General features: G+C 42.1%; 1 long non-coding RNA gene across 1 annotated transcript; it reads right to left on the reverse strand.

Annotated features, from left to right (window-relative positions):
- Nucleotides 1-7,419: 7,419 nt before the first annotated feature.
- Nucleotides 7,420-12,826, reverse strand: LOC149311051 (uncharacterized). Its single transcript, XR_016281749.1, has 2 exons — nt 12,177-12,826; nt 7,420-10,224 (listed from the first exon to the last, which is right to left on the reverse strand). It is a non-coding gene; the product is annotated as an uncharacterized LOC149311051 (long non-coding RNA).
- Nucleotides 12,827-13,166: the final 340 nt, after the last annotated feature.

The following is a 13,166-nucleotide window of genomic DNA, read 5'->3' on the forward strand; positions in this document are numbered from 1 at the left end:
AATGTTATTGTGTTGTTGTTTTTATGTTTAACATTGTATGAGGATGGAATAGAGCATCCTGCATCCTATTTAAATAGCGAATTGCTGTACCATGAGAAGTAATCTCCTTTTTGTTTTGACTAGAAAAACAGCAGTCCAGGAAGTGTGTGAATGGCCTTGAATGACCACATGTCACTCAAGGCCATGATAATTCCAGCCCTGATATATGTACAGGTTGCTATGTAAACAATAATGGTGTTGGCATTTGAAGGGGGTAAATGACACCTTGCAGATGACTGGAGTTAACACACTGGGTACCATTTCCTAACCTGTTTTATAGATAGGCATATGCAGTCCCACCTCCCCTTTTAAGAAGCTGCATTAGTCAGTGAGCAACTTCAGGACCTAAATGAATAGTATACTCGATTTTTGATGCCTGAGCAAATGTAAGGTATGAAGATTTTCAGGTCAGAAAGTATAACTCTCAAGTAAACTGTGAGCCCTGATATTTGTCTTTTAATCACCTCAACAGAAATCTTGATACAAGTTTGTGATATAAATGTGTCCAGCAAGTAATGTTTGGATATCTTATGAACTGAGCATGAAGTTATCAATTTTATGGATAAGGGCATACATATATTTGAGTTATGATTTATCACATAAGCCAAGACCTGAGAATGTTTGGGTATATTCTACAAAATCAACAGCAACTTCAAGGGCATATGTGGTGTCTTCATCTCTGGAGGATATTTGGAAAGTGGCAGGGTGAGAAGAGCCAGACACATTTATTAGTTACGATAAAATAAAAAATACAAATTGGCAAATGATGTCTTTGGTTGCAAAAAACTTAAGCTATAGTGCATTAGAAAGACAACCACATCCTCCCTAACTTTTAAGGGTGTTGGTGTATCCCACAAGTTAGTGGATTGCTCCCTGGTACCACCCAGAGAGAGGTGATGGTATTCACTGTGAACAGACATTCTTGGAGGTTTGAAGGAGTAATCCACCCCTGTCCTAGAAGTGTGGCTCTGAATTTGGCACTATACATTGGGTGGATGAGATGGATGTTATTATTTATGTATTTGTTACTATTTTAACTTTGAGTCCTACAATTTATCTAAGCAGTTATAAGGAACTGTTTAATCAGGGCTATGTAATTTAATTAAACTGAAGAGAGATGAACAACTCAATGATGGTGATGGAAAAAGACTTTAGATTCCTGTATCTGATGCTGGTGCAAGGGTATAACATTTGAAGTTCTCTGCTTGGAATGTAAAACATAGATTTTTATTGCAAATATCCACACATATCCACATCAGTGGGGTCAGGGTTCATTGAGTCTGTTGTTTTATTAGCATTTGTTGAAAACTCCTTTTTATGACAGACTTTTATTCTGATATGGAGCTTGACTTCTTTTACATGGCTTAGAGAGCTGTTTAGCCTGAGGAAGAGAAGGCTAAGAGGTTGCACGATAACTATGTTTAAATATCTGAAGGGATGTCATATTGACGATGGAGCAAACTTGTTTTCTGCTGCTCTAGAGACTCGAACACAGTACAATGGATTAAAACTACAGGAAAAGAGATTCCACCTTAACATTAGGAATAATTTCTTTACAGTAATAACTGTTCAACAGAGGAATACACTACCTCGGGATGTGGTGGTGTCTTCTTCTTTGCAAGTTTTTAAACATAGGCTAGATGGTCATCTGTCAGGAATGCTTTGGTTGTGATTTTCTGCATAGCAGGAAGTTGGCTCCTTGTGGTCTCTTCCAACTCTATGATTCTATGATTTTCTTTGTTTGATGGCTATGTACTACAGGATCTAATATTGGAACGGTTATTTGTTTTTGCCCTGTAATTTCCAGAATTCACCAACCACCATGGTCACTGGACAATTGAGAACTTATAGTCTAAAAAAGTTATTCTTCCAAGCTCTGATCTGAACAAGAAAGCTTTTACCTTATGAAATACAATCTCATTTAATTAATCTTCCTTGATTGTTTCTTGAAACTTGTTAACATGGTTGACATCCCCCGTTTACATCTGGGTATAATTATTATTATTATATAAAGAGGAGTTGAATTTATATGCAGTTCTCAGTCATTCATTAGATATGTAATGTGTCATTATGGGAATAAAATAAAATATGCACCCAACATCATTCATGCATTGACTGAGTCCCTTAATACAAAGGGGTGCCAGGTCAGATGCATTCTGGGTCCTGAGATTTTGAGTCAAACCCTAAGACCTAGGAACAATATCATAGGGTGTGCGTGATGTTACAAAGCTGATATCACAAGAGCCAAGTAGTGGTGTCATTAAGCATGATACCTTAGGCAGGAACCAGAGTGGTACTGTGTATGCCACTCAAATAAAAGAGCTCAGGTGCAGTCATCCCTCTGAATTCATGGGAGATCTGTTCCAGGACCCCTGAGAATTTGAAAATTTGTGGATATTCAAGTCCCCCCTCCCTCCTTACTGCCTTCTTTCACACACACACACCAGGCCTAGCGTGGGCTTGGGGGCTGGGAGGGGGGCTTCCCTCAGTCCAGGGGAAGTGAGCCAGGGTGCAGGAGCTGCCAGGGCCTGTAATCCATGCCCTGATGGATGGCCACCATTGTGATTTCCCTTCCAGCCATATGCACTCCCCTCCCCTCTCCATCACAGCCAATGGCTGCCTGTTTGCTTCCCTCTCAGTCCTGTCACCCTGGAGCTGAGCTGACTTCAAGGCAATGAAGCTAAGAGAGAGAACAGAGGGTCCCTTCCATTGCTCCCTCTCTCTGCCCTGTCACTCTGGAGCTGGATCAGCTGAGCTGGCTCCAAGCAATGGAGCTGAGAGAAGGAGCAGAGGGTCCTCTCCATTGTTCCCTCTCTTTACCCCTTGGAACATTGCTAGAAGGGAGAGGTAGGAGGATGGGAGAGGAGATGGGGGTTTCCCCACTTGCTTCCTATCTCAGCCCCATTGTCATGCAGCCGACTCAGCCAATTTAGTTCTAGGGAGATGGGCCAGAAGGAGGGAAAGTGGTAACCTCGTGGATAGTCAAAACTGTGAGTTCCAAAGCCATGAATTCAGAGGAATGACTGTATAACAAACAAGATGGTTACATTTTTGCACACAGACTTATTTTTCAATGTGAGGACTAGATAAAAGGGTTCAAGTCTTGAGATCTGGGAATACTATTCCCAAAACTTCTGAAGATGCAACTGGTTGGGGGTGTCACTAGCATGCATATCCTCAACAGGGATAAATCTATGCAATCCACTCTTCCCCCATGTTCTTTGGGTTTATAGCTGAGTGATATTTTCTTTTCAGCTTCACCTTTTTAGAAATTGTACAGTGTACCTGAAACTCGTGGGCCTGGTATTGTTGATATTATGTTATCAACACTGTTATCAAAATAGTAGGTGAATGTCTCAAATGTCTAATCTATTCAGCTTATGTTTATTATTACATTATTGATGTTACCATTTTACGTACATATTTTAAAGGAATAAGCAGTACTGATCTCAGCAGGACTCTGTAGCCAAACACTATGTTTTGTATGTTCTTAGTTGGTAATGTGGAAAGGACACAGGCAGATTAGAACATTGGCAATAGCTAATGGGAGCTAAACCAGGAAAATGTGGCGGCTGCTCTCAGGAGTGAATATTGAGGAACAGAGCAGTGTTTGAGTTAGTTAAGAGAGTTTTATTTTACCCTGAGGGGTTTAGCAGCGGAGGATGCTGAGGAAGACTGCTATGAGGTTCAGTTAGAAGGGGGTTTATGTACCCATGATAGGGAGAGATATTCATTGTACCCTGAGGGGTTAAAACCTTCTGAGACTAGAATAGGATGCTGTGAGGGGCAGTTAGAAAGGGCTTTTAGGTACTCAAGACAAGGATGAGGAAAGTTCTTAATTAAAGGGTTGTTGTAATATTCTGCAGGAGATATAGTGCTTGGCGACTAGTGAAGTCACAAATGACCAGAAGAGTTAAAAGATACAGAAAGGTTCTGTGAGATGTTGGACTGTAAAGGCTATAAAGAAACAATTACAAATATTAGCAAAAGAAACAAACTGTGTAACTGCTAAAATATGTCTACATCTTATCCATCTTGAATGCCATCTATTGAGAAAAATAATGTATTCAACCTGATTTATAAAGTCTTTTTGTTTGTTCAACAAGTCTGAAGTGTTTAAAGGAATGTATTCAAAATGCTGCTGAGAGAGAGGGAGAAAAGGCTTTTATTAGCTGGGACATATCAGAGATTGGGTGTGTAGTTATCAATTAACAATAGGTGTCAAGCAGCTGGGATTTTAATAACCCAAAGGGCTGGTATCTGAAGAGAGTTCTAATGAGGTGGCACACAGTGAAAAGGAGTGAAAGGTTTTAAGATATTTTGGCAGTGCTACATTGCTGCCATCAGAGTGATATTCTCTTCCATGCTCTGCAATGACCAGCTCTTCCCCAAACTCATAGGTATGCTGCAATAACTACCTTGAATAGCCAGCCATACAGTGGATAGTAGAGAATTATGCCCTGTAGCCTGACATAGTGGTAGATGACCTTGTTCACCAGGACCCCAGCAGATCTTAGGAGAATATAGTTTTGGTCTGTGTCTGGCTATGAGACATGCCCAGAGACTTCTATGATCCTTCCCTTGCTCTCCATCAGCCAGAGATGCAAAATTATGAGTCCTGGGGGTCTCCTGGGGTCCTGGTGGACAATGGCTGGGGAAATTCCACATGAGGAACTTTTATGTTACTTTGGGGAAAATAGGCTCTTAGCCATTTTCTTTCTTTAGCAATGGAACAATTTTTCAAAGGATTTCAACACAGTGTCTCTTCTTCTAGCTATACAATCCTACCTCTTTCTATCTGTTTGGTCTCACAGATCATGTGCCCCATCACTTAACAAGTCCTCTTGGTTTTACTATCCCTATTTTATTTCTCTCTTGGCTTTCTGCAATTTTCACAGCCCCCCCTCCCCCAAATCTGTAAGAAGCATAGATTTCTGAAGTTACACTGTAAATCACTTAATCCAATGTAGTTATTATGAACATCAATGTACATACTCTTTCGAATCATGGAAAAGGTTATTTGCTCTCAAAAACGTCTCTGTTTAAATTTTGGCACAGTGAAAACAAGAGATGATAAAACACAGGTTGATACCCTTCGAAAATCTTCCTATTCTGAACAAGCCAGCTTTCCTTTTCTTTTGAAAAACCTCCCTAGAAATGTGGCACTGTAAGGGTTACATTCAAAGAGATGAATATGATTGCTATCTCACACACTGTCTGTACATATTTAGCAGTTTTACAGTGCCCATGACATTTTCCAGGACCTTGACCAGTAAGTACATGAATACATATGGCATCTCTACTGTGACTGTTTAAAGCAAATGGTGAATTATTATTATTATTATTATTATTATTATTATTATTATTATTATTGATAATCTTCTGTCTGATTAAGCTAGGCCACTTCCCAAAAACAGATTCAAGTGAAGCTTCTTGTTTGACTCTAACCCAACCAGGAGACTGCTGGAAAGAGAAACTCATTGCTTTCTTTTTTGAAAGGTTATTGTTAGGAAGTAGCAAGTGGGAATGAAAGGTGATGCCAAGCATCTTGGCAGCCAGCCAGTGTAGTTCATCTGCTTAGGCAAGGCCAAATTCATTGAAAGGTTATACACAACACAGCCTTACTAATACAATGTATGGTTATCTTTCCATGAACACATGTATGCCTGAAATAAATAGTATGGCTGCAGTATTTGAGTCATGAAATAATTCTATAAACTTCAGCAAGAAAGAGAGATCTGTGAATATTCTGTTGAGAACCATGCTACCAGGACTAGTTCTGTATGTTTTTGACTGTGTATTTGAAAACATGGAGATAGAAAATATTAAGATCATCATCCTTAATCCTGGACAGACAGATTTTCCCCTTATATTTCCTAACAGCAGTGACAAAGCAGAGGACAGAGGTGAAGAATAGTGATTTGATAGATGAGCATCAGAGAAGGTGCTAGTGTACAATGAATTATAATGGGGCAGGACAGGTCCTACAAAGGCAGAAGAAACAATGTGTGGGTGATACAGGAGAAGGAGATGAGAGAATCAAGAGTGAACATATTTTCTCACAATAAACATGCTGGTCTTTGCTTCCTGTTTGTTCCCAAATATTGGTTTCTGGTAGAAAAATAGAAACTGACAGTTTAAGGTGTTTAAATATTATTTTGCCTTTCTTTCCATAGAAATACAGTGATTATTCATAGCTTTCTCAATAACTTTCTATTTCTTGAGTAGAAATGGTTAATTCTAATCCTGATAACTTAATTCAAAAAATGTTTGCATGTATAATAATCATGCTGGGGGTAAAAACAAAAGTGATAATTAAGAATCTGAAGTACAAAAGGGTAATGCACTGTACTCATCCCCAGTAGGGAAGTTCATTAGCAGTGGAATCATGCCATTTGCCCATCAGTGCATAATTGTATTCATTGCAGGAACCCCACAAAGGAAGTGACATCACATAGTTCAAGTAAGCATGAGCCTGTAAATCACATGCATGTACCCATCTGCATGGATGCTTGCTTCAAAATCCTAATTGAAACTTCAAGCTCATCAAAGAAAGATGACATGGTTGACTGAGAGTGGGGCCAGGTTTGCTGGCATGAACTCTCTGAGGGTAAAGGAATAAAGGCAAGCCGGCCTCTATACACAAGCAAGGACATATTGAGAGGATAATTATCTTTTGGCTGATTGGAGACATACCTCTTGTTTCTATGTCCTAAGCATCCGGTGCTTAGCAGCTGCAGTAATATCAATGGGCAATTGAAACAGGCCCTCATTAGATTAGTGCTGAGCTTATTGCTTGTGCCAGTCTCATTATTATTGGTGACTAAACTGGCAGATTGTCAGGATGCCTCATGGCAAGATGAGCTTTTGCAGCTCTTTGTTTGCAGTTATAATAAACAAAGAAGTTAATGCAATCCCTTGGGCACAGTCGTGTCTCAGATGTTTTTTGTGAGCAGCAATCAGCTTGCTGAAGTAAACAACTTCTTATTTTAAGAAGCAATATTAATTAATTAAAGCATGAAACATAGGGTTGGGGGAGACAGAGGGAGAGAAAGAGAGAAAGGCTGTTAATTATTTCCCATCACCTGCCCCAGTGAAGCCTGCCAGTCAGAAAATGTTTTGTTGTGACTTAAATGAGTTCTGCCTGTCATCCGGGCCAATGGAAAACGAGAGCTGGCCAGAGCCAACAGCTTTCGACAGGGTGTGACCAAAAGTCACATCACATTCCCATATGCAATTGCACAGGTTGCTTTTGTCAGCCGTCCACTCACTGAGACACACTGTTTTTCAGCAGCATAACTGGTAACATTTAGTACTGATCTTGAAGAGAGAGATTGCTGACCAACTCATTAATAATGAGACCAGACACAGAGAACTGGGTTATACAATGGGCAACTTTATTTAACTCAACTTATTTAAACTTATTTCTTCGAGAACTGCAAAAAACCAGGGGGGAGAACCTTGTGTAGGAACAGCTGGCAGATGGTCTGCTCCAAGACCAATTCCCCAGCTTCCAAAGGGCGAAAACACCTGTGCCCCAAGGGCAATCCATACTTTGGGTTGCTCCCCGGCCGGCATCCGGAAGGCCAACCCAAGACTCCCCCACTTAACTCGCCAGACTTAAGTGAGGGTTTAAATCTCAAGCCAGCCCCAAGGCAAGTCTCTTTCCCTTCACGTTTACTCGCAAGACCTAAACGTGATTTCCAGAGACCTAGCTTCACCCTTTAGGAGGGTGCCGAGGTGTTCACCGAAACATCTATCTCCCCCCACCTATGCGTGGAACCTATTTATGACCACACCCATGCCAATTGTCAAAGTCCTCAACCAACAGTGTGGGGTAGGCGAAAAAACCCTTGGAAAGGGGAGAAAATTCCTACCCGGCCCCGAGGCGACCAGAATTAATTTTCACACTGATGTCGAGGTGGGAGGGTGGGCCAGCGTTTGAAGCCAAGTGAGAGGAGTTTGGGCAGGGAAGCCCCAAGCAAGCTAAACCCCGCCCCCTCCTCTCCCAACAGCCAGCAGAGCATGCTGTTTTCCTTTAACATGCTGGTCTCTAATGAGAGGCCAGCAAAATCTCCTCCCCAGCCCAAATGGTCGGGGAGAAGCATTGCTGACCAACTCATTAATAATGAGACCAGACACAGAGAACTGGGTTATACAATGGGCAACTTTATTTAACTCAACTTATTTAAACTTATTTCTTCGAGAACTGCAAAAAACCAGGGGGGAGAACCTTGTGTAGGAACAGCTGGCAGATGGTCTGCTCCAAGACCAATTCCCCAGCTTCCAAAGGGCGAAAACACCTGTGCCCCAAGGGCAATCCATACTTTGGGTTGCTCCCCGGCCGGCATCCGGAAGGCCAACCCAAGACTCCCCCACTTAACTCGCCAGACTTAAGTGAGGGTTTAAATCTCAAGCCAGCCCCAAGGCAAGTCTCTTTCCCTTCACGTTTACTCGCAAGACCTAAACGTGATTTCCAGAGACCTAGCTTCACCCTTTAGGAGGGTGCCGAGGTGTTCACCGAAACATCTATCTCCCCCCGCCTATGCCACAGATAAGGGGCAAGCGTCCGCTTAGCCCCTATCCCCCACAAGGCTGGCCAAACAGCCAAAACCCCTGCTTGCAGATCTCGAAGAAAGAGCTGGTTCCCCACTTCAAAAACGTGGATGCCATCCGCTCAGTAGAGCTCAGGCTTAAGCAACATGATATCATCGTGAACCAGGTAGAAACCCAGTCCTCCATTCATAGCCTTGCAGATCTTATTGTTGGCCCTTTTACAGGCCCTATTGTAAAGGCGTGGATCACCTCCACCGCCCCAAACTTGGTGTGGCAGCTTTGCCGACTCTAACAGCATAACAAAATGCCATCTCTCATGAATGCACCGCATGTCATGAATGGCTTGACAAAGAAGGGCCCTGCCATTAAACAAAACCAAATCATTGCCTCCCAAATGTATCTCCAAAACAAGAGGGAGCAGAAACTGGCCTTCGCCAAAGACAGTAGCCCGTGCCACCACAGGACACGTTTTTCTTTCCATTCAACAATGGCCTTATCTGATAGCCCCAGCTGGCTTCCAAAATGGCACCTCCTGGCTTGGCGGACCACACAGAACACCATGATGTGTCCGCAGATCCACACATGGTGTCTCATCACAGGGTGTACTGCATCTGAAACAGATCATACAAAAACACCATCAATAAGTCAGAGGTCGCAAACATGACCCATAGACCTGAGATTTCATCGACCGATCCTCTGCATATCTCGTTGATGTACGCCCAAGGCAGCCACTGTAGATGCAGCCCCTATACAAAAGGAGTATGTGGCAAATACAACTCCGTTAAAGCATAAACAATTTAATATTCTTTCTGGAACTGAACAAAACTGGAACCTGGTGATTGGTAGCCCATCCAAATAGCATAACAAAGGGCCAGGGGTATGTCCTTTAACTTGTAGGAATTTGTCTAAAGCTCTAACAGGACAGAGCTATTTATCACTGAATGATAGTAGTTGCAGCACCTTGTCATTTTTTGCCTGGTCTGATTTGGAGGAATGGATAAAAAGGAAAATAGACTGCTCGGATAGAGTAACATCTTGAAATAACAGGGCCTTATTGGAGAAATCTTGTCTTGAAGCTACCACTAGCTCGCTTATCCTCAGCATGCCAAAAAAGGCATTTAGTGCGGCTGCATGGAAAAGCATTGCCTTATAAGAGGAAGTGGATAGAGATGGCCAAATAACACTGAGACCCTTTAAAGTATTGGGTGACAGAAGCTTGTGTGGGTCCTTAGTTATTATAGCTTCCCTGTACCATCATTCCAGTAGCTTATGTATCCTAAAATCACTTGAAGTACCATGGCTGTAGCCAAAAGGTTATAGCCGAAAGCCTGTTCTGTCTAGACAAAACTGTTAATCCTTTATCATGTAAGGACACACAAAACTGTAAGAAATGTATAACAGACACAGGGTACCGGTCAGCCAACCCTGAGCATCTTTGGACTGTCATAAATTCATTGGCCGCCCCAACACAGGTTTTCTTTGATGCAGGCGTCAATGACAATCCCAAAGCCAGAACTAATTTTTCCCTGCCAATATTCCATATGTCCGTTAGCATCAGGTGTAGAGAATCTGCCACCTCTGGTGTAGAGAATCTGCCACCTCTGGAGCTAGTTGCCTGAATCGCTCCATCTGCATACAAGAAATAGAATCAGGAATCTCATTATCAATTCCAGGGAGGCTGCGAAGAGAATGTTATGCGACAAGCAATGCAATGTGAATGCACATTTTAATCTCATGACTTTATGTGATCTAGAGGTCAGTGAACTCACTACTTGTACAAACACCATGTTGTCACACCAGAGTTGGCCAACTCGCTTGTCCATAAATGTACGACAACTAAAATGGGGAACAATTGCAAGAATGTTAAGTCTAAAGTAATATCTGATTCTAATTATTGCACAGGCCACCTGTGGGCATACCATCTTTTCAAAAAGTGGACTAGAAAGCCTATTGAACCTGTATTATCAGAAAATATGTAGCTGGGCATCTAGCTTCTTAACCTCTCTCCAAATGGTTATACCACTGAACTTATCTAAGAATAGATCAAATGGTGGATAGTTTGCATCAACCTTGTCCTATGGTAAGGGTGTGAAATCCCACCAAAGGCATCACAGAGACATCTTAAGAAGGCCCTACCTGGGGCCACAACCCTAAAGTTGAAATTAAAGTGGCCAATGAGCTCTTGAAATTCCCTTAGTGTTGCCTTTCTAAGGGAAGCAAAGCAGTTGACCCTCTACCAGCATTGGTTAACCATATCTACAATTTTACCTAGGAAGGTAAACTATTGGCATGTCCCTCTGTCTTACTTTGGTGAGAAAGGAACCCCCAACTCTCCAGCTAATGTTTCAAAACACTGTAGTAATTGGAGACACTGTCCAGAGCTAGATGCCCCCATGAACAGGAAATCATCTAAATAATGTATAACCCCTTTTAAGCCCAATTTGGTCTTAAACACCCATTTCAAAAATTATTATTATTATTATTAACCTTTATTTATGAAGCGCTGTAAATTTACACAGCGCTGTACATGCAATCTTTTTAGTTAGACGGTTCCCTGCCCTCAGGCTTACAATCTAACATTTGAAAATTTGAACAAGACATTCAGCACCCCATAGGAAGTGTCAGATCCATATAAAATGTACCACCAAAACTAAAACCTAACCAATCAAATTTGCCTGGGTGAACTGGCAACAGGAGAAAAGCTGAATATCACATTTTGCCAACTCTGCTTTCAATCCGTATTTGTTGACTTCCCTCATGGAAGTGCCAAAGAGATATATTTAACAGTAGCCAATTGGTGTGGAATGGCATCCTTAACACAGTCTCTCTTGGTAAAAGAAAGATGATGTCAAAGCTGGAATTTCCCCAGTGTCTTCTTAGGGACTATCCCAATGGAGAGACCCACAGGTCTGGAACAGGAGGTTCCTGGAAGAGTCCAATCAACCTATCTTCGGAACTTCCTTGATTATCATTTATATGCCAGGTCTCCCATTTGCCTAACTAATTTTAAGTTAGGAGCCAGAAAGGGGGACGAAATATCACAAAAAGGGGATCTTCAAACCATAAGTAAAACCTTTTAACAAGAACAATGCAGCCTCTCTGATGGGATAACGTTTCAGCCAGATAGAGAAGGTATCAGCATCTAATGAGCTAGGTCCCTTTTGTAGCAGGGGTGGCAGGGCCACCTACCTTTCTCGTATCTTGGTCCTTATGTCCCATTTGTCCCCTTATCAGGGTGCAGTTATTAAAGGATTAATTCCCTCCACACAATGAGCATTCATGCTTAAACCTACAGGGCTTTCGGTTACAGACACCCTGTGAGCCAAACTCCCAGCATAACAGTTTTTGTTGTTGGCTTGTTGGTCCTGAACCATGAAAGGAAGACAAAATAGGCGTTTTCTGGACCAGATGTCCACTATGCAAGCACTCACCTTGTGTAGGCCTAGCAGAAGGGGAAGATGGCACCCCTGTAGCCATGGAAGTCCCAGGTATGGGGTTAGGCTGTGATACAGCCTGCAACTGGCCTGGACCCCGTGGTCAAGTGACCAGTGATGAAAGAAACTGTTGCTCAAGTTCCTCACCTGGTGAAATGTCTGAAACATTACCATCCACTGTAGTTCGCTCACCCTCTGGAAGCCTCCTGACACATTGACTGCGAAGAACCCTCATCTTGGGCTTGTAACTGCTCAAGGGGAGTAAGACGAGAGCAAACTTTGTTAAATAATCTCTTTTGTTCCAACATCACAGCTGACATATGCCCAGAAGATGCATTTGGAACATATTCCACCCTCTCAGATTCCAAAGCCTGCAACCTGGATAGCACTGAATCCCAATGAATATCTTTATCACTATCATCCTCTTTGGGGGCAGGGCCCTTCTCCCTCTATTCCTTTCTTTGGAGCTATTAGCAATTACTTTAACTGAGTAAATGATAGTTCCTATTATAAGGATGTGCTCCAAAAAACAAAGGCCATACTGAACAGAACAAACTTGAATTGCATAATATATCACCCATCCCAACATTAATGAATGTATATGTTTGTGTCACCAGCCATCCTTGTATTTAACGGTGGACTCCCCTCCAAATATCATCCATACTGGACCCAGCTTAGCATAAAAATTAATTTGAAAATGGCTGATTAACACTTGACATGTGGAACTGGGGTCCCCTGAAATTGTATGACGCCCCTTGTAGAAGCACAGACATCCTCTCAACAAGGCTGACAATGTGACAATAATAAATGGCTGGGGAAATAATAATAATAATAAAAAATGGCTGCCACACTTATCAGTAAAGGAGGGTAGCCAGCACAGAATGCTGTTATAAAGTGAATTAAGCACCAGCTGCCCTTGCATTTATTTGCAGACTCCCTCCCAAAAAATGTCCAGGCCAACCTGGCTTAGCATGAAAATTTTATTCCAAAATGACTGATTACAGATTGTTATGGCAATCTGTGGCACTCTATAGTTGTTTGACACCCGCAACTGAGCCAGAGACCTCCCCAAACAAGTCTGGGAATGCAGTTATATAAATTGGCTGCCAATACAAAATGGCTGCTGAGCCTCAACCA

The sequence above is a fragment of the Sceloporus occidentalis genome, unplaced genomic scaffold (genome assembly GCF_023333645.1).
Source record: "Sceloporus occidentalis isolate IW3139 unplaced genomic scaffold, rSceOcc1.0.p SCAF_6, whole genome shotgun sequence".
Taxonomy (NCBI): Eukaryota; Metazoa; Chordata; class Lepidosauria; order Squamata; family Phrynosomatidae; genus Sceloporus; species Sceloporus occidentalis.